The sequence below is a fragment of the Eurosta solidaginis genome, chromosome 1, assembly GCF_040869045.1.
Source record: "Eurosta solidaginis isolate ZX-2024a chromosome 1, ASM4086904v1, whole genome shotgun sequence".
Classification (NCBI taxonomy): domain Eukaryota; kingdom Metazoa; phylum Arthropoda; class Insecta; order Diptera; family Tephritidae; genus Eurosta; species Eurosta solidaginis.
Window position 1 is genome coordinate 50,667,484 of NC_090319.1, and position 4,666 is coordinate 50,672,149.

A 4,666-nucleotide genomic window follows, 5' to 3' on the forward strand; every position below is an offset into this window, starting at 1 on the left:
CAAGGTTGTTTTATTGTAGCTTTGCAGAGATCAAGGCAGGGGTAAAAGCGAAGCACATCGAGAACAACTGCCGAGGACCAAAAAGCATACATAAAAGCAGCTACCTTATATGCCTAGTAATAAAATGTTTTGGGTATTATTTAACGAAGTTGGTGGTCCATAGCGCGCTTCAGATCCGGTACCTCCCGGAAATGTCCACTTTGAGTTTTCTAGGTCATCAAACCCCTCCTTCCGAGAGGAATTTGGTGTTGACAGAGCATCGCATGCTAAATGCACAAGATTCTCTAACTGAAGTTGACAATTGAGTTGGAGAAGCTACAATTGCTCGCAGAACCCCTTGTAAGGGTTACTCTACACACTCTTTTGAATCACTCGGTTCGCGTACCAGTATAATTTCTACCATAACGGTTCCCACCACTGAACTGGCGCTTATTAAATTATTTTGTAGACCCGATTAAAACAATGCTTAATTGGCTTATATATACCCTCATCTGTAGGTGTTTTTGTTTTTATTAAACAAGTATAAAATGCACCTTTCCCAATAGCAGGAGCGAAGTCGCTAACAGCTCGTCAAAAAATGCAATCAATTCATACGTGACGTGATTATTATACGTTTAAATTGACGCGACGATGAGTCGCAATTCATTGTATGTATGTGTATATGTAGGTATATATAGTTGGATTTTGGGTAAAGCCTGCAAGGCCAATTTTATTCTATCTGGCTTATAAAGTTGTTGAAACTTCAGTAGTGCTCGATGGTAAAAGTGCGTTATATCCAATCCCCTTAAACATACAAACATACGTTCATACATAGTATATACGAATAGCTACAGCTGCGTACAGGAAAATAGCAGTGTCATTTTTTTAAAATTAAATTTCCTTAATTAATTTCTTATTTAGTTTTCGTTAATTTAAAAGAAAGTTTCATAAATTCTTGAATTGAAACTATGTGAACCAATCTCAAAAACATTTTCGAAAAAGTTCGAAATAGTTATACGAAAATTGCGAAATATTTATTTAGAGTTGTCTGAATCTTTTTAAAAATCATGCAATCCAGGCTCAACCACGTTTTTAAAAAAATACTAAGAAAAAAATTTCGAACTTTTGATTTGGAGTTTTCTGAAGTTTTTGAGAATGCAGGTTTATAGCCCAATCAATTTTAGTGTAGCGAAATACTATTTTAATTTTTGACAGTTTTTTCCGAAGGGTGTTTTAAAGTTTCCTCGCTGCGAAAGGCGCATTAATAGCTCTATTTTCTACAAATCTGAAGCACGAGTTTTGAGAGACTTATAACTCGTATTTTGTTAGATTGATTAGGCTATAAATCTGCATTCTCAAAACTTCAGAAAATTCCAAATTAAAAGCTCGAAATTTCGAAATTTTTTTATGGACTTTTTCGAAAACGTTTTTGAAATTGGGGTTTTTTTTGAATAACAAAGTTCATGGACGTTTTTTGTTTAAATAACCGAAAATAAAAAGAGCGTGAGGGCCAAATACTCGTGAATTTCGATATGTTAAGATTCAGGTAACAGAAGTAATTTACCCAGAAATATATAACTTCGGGCTTTTTGAGAAGAGCTTCAGTCGGCTTCTTATCGGTAACACCGATTGCCTTATTATTGAAAACGAATTATTGACGTCGAGCAATCGGCTTCTTATCGGCTTGTTATCTAGAGGTAAAAGATGTGCTATCGATTTTATATGGATGCCATACCGGCCTCTGTTTTATAAAAAGTCGACGAGTCGTCGGTAACAAATACTAAGACGATAACTGTTTTCTGTGAAAAAGGGCGAAATCGGTTGAAGCCACGCCCAGTTTTTATACACAGTAGATCGTCTGTCCTTCCGCTTGGCCGTTAACACGATAACTTGAGCAAAAATCGATATATCTTTACCAAACTCAGTTCACATAATTACCTGAACACACTTTGTATTCGTATAAAAAATGGCCGAAATCCATCTATGACCACGCCCACTTTTTCGATTTCGAAAATTACGAAAAATGAAAAAATTCCATAATTCTATACCAAATACGAAAAAAGGGATGAAACAGGGTAATTGCATTGGTTTATTGACGCAAAATATAACTTTAGAAATAAACTTTGTAAAATGGGTGTGATACCTACCATATTAAGTAGAAGAAAATGAAGAAGTTCTGCAGGGTGAAATCGAAAGCCCTTGGAATCATGGCAGGAATACTGTTCGTGGTATTACATATATACATAAAGTAGCGGTACCCGACAGATGATATTCTGGGTCACCCTGGTCCACATTTTGTTCGAAATCTCGAAAACTCCTTCACATATACAACTACCACAATTCCCTTTTAAAATTCTTATTAATAATTTTAATTTGACACCCATATTTTACAAACACATTACAGAGTCACCCCTGGTCCACCTTTATGGCGATATATCGAAAAGGCGCCCACCTATAGAACTAAGGGCCACTCCCTTTTAAAATACTCATTATCACCTTTCGTTTGATACTCATAATGTACAAACGCAGTCTAGAGTCAACCCTGGTCCACCTTTATAACGATATCCCGAAAAGGCGTCCACCTATAGAACTAAGGCCCACTCCCTTTTAAAATACTCATTAACACCTTTAATTTGATACCCATATCGTAAACAAATTCTAAAGTCACCCCTGGTCCACCTTTATGGCGATATCTCGAAAAGGCGTTCACCTATAGAACTAAGGACCACTCCCTTTTAAAATACTCATTAACACCTTTCATTTGATACCCATATTGTATAAACGCATTCTAGAGTCATCCCTGGTCCACCTTTATGGCGATATCTCGAAAAGGCGTCCACCTATAAAACTAAGGCCCACTCCCTTTTAAAATACTCATTAACACCTTTCATTTGGTACCCATATCGTACAAACAAATTCTAAAGTCACCCCTGGTCCACCTTTATGGCGATATCTCGAAAATGCGTCCACCTATAGAGCTAAGGCCCACTCCCTGTTAAAATACTCATTAACACCTTTCATTTGATACCCATATCGTACAAACAAATTCTAGAGTCACCCCTGGTCCACCTTTATGGCGATATCTCGAAAATGCGTCCACCTATAGAACTAAGGCCCACTCCCTTTTAAAATACTCATTAGCACCTTTCATTTGATACCCATATAGTACAAACAAATTCTAGTGTGACCCCTGGTCCACCTTTATGGCGATATCTCGAAAAGGCGTTAACCTATAGAACTAAGGCCCACCCCTTTTAAAATACTCATTAACACGTTTCATTTGATACCCATATTGTACAAACAAATTCTAGAGTCACCCCTGGTCCACCTTTATGGCGATTTATCGAAAATGCGTCCACCTATAGAACAAAGGCCCACTCCCTTTTAAAACACTCATTATCACCTTTCATTTGATACCCATATCGTACAAACAAATTCTAGTGTGGCCCCTGGTCCACCTTTATGGCGATATCTCGAAAAGGCGTCCACCTATAGAGCTAAGGCCAACCCCCTTTTAAAATACTCATTAACACCTTTCATTTGATACCCATATCGTACAAACAACACATTCCAGGGTTACCCTAGGTTCATTTTCCTACATGGTGATTTTCCCTATTTTGTCTACATAGCTCTCAACTGAGTATGTAATGTTCGGTTACACCCGAACTTAGCCTTCCTTACTTGTTCAAGGTTGTTTTATTGTAGCTTTGCAGAGATCAAGGCAGGGGTAAAAGCGAAGCACATCGAGAACAACTGCCGAGGACCAAAAAGCATACATAAAAGCAGCTACCTTATATGCCTAGTAATAAAATGTTTTGGGTATTATTTAACGAAGTTGGTGGTCCATAGCGCGCTTCAGATCCGGTACCTCCCGGAAATGTCCACTTTGAGTTTTCTAGGTCATCAAACCCCTCCTTCCGAGAGGAATTTGGTGTTGACAGAGCATCGCATGCTAAATGCACAAGATTCTCTAACTGAAGTTGACAATTGAGTTGGAGAAGCTACAATTGCTCGCAGAACCCCTTGTAAGGGTTACTCTACACACTCTTTTGAATCACTCGGTTCGCGTACCAGTATAATTTCTACCATAACGGTTCCCACCACTGAACTGGCGCTTATTAAATTATTTTGTAGACCCGATTAAAACAATGCTTAATTGGCTTATATATACCCTCATCTGTAGGTGTTTTTGTTTTTATTAAACAAGTATAAAATGCACCTTTCCCAATAGCAGGAGCGAAGTCGCTAACAGCTCGTCAGAAACACACAAAAAATGCAATCAATTCATACGTGACGTGATTATTATACGTTTAAATTGACGCGACGATGAGTCGCAATTCATTGTATGTATGTGTATATGTAGGTATATATAGTTGGATTTTGGGTAAAGCCTGCAAGGCCAATTTTATTCTATCTGGCTTATAAAGTTGTTGAAACTTCAGTAGTGCTCGATGGTAAAAGTGCGTTATATCCAATCCCCTTAAACATACAAACATACGTTTATACATAGTATATACGAATAGCTACAGCTGCGTACAGGAAAATAGCAGTGTCATTTTTTTAAAATAAAATTTCCTTAATTAATTTCTTATTTAGTTTTCGTTAATTTAAAAGAAAGTTTCATAAATTCTTGAATTGAAACTATGTGAACCAATCTCAAAAACATTTTCGAAAAAGTTCGAAATAG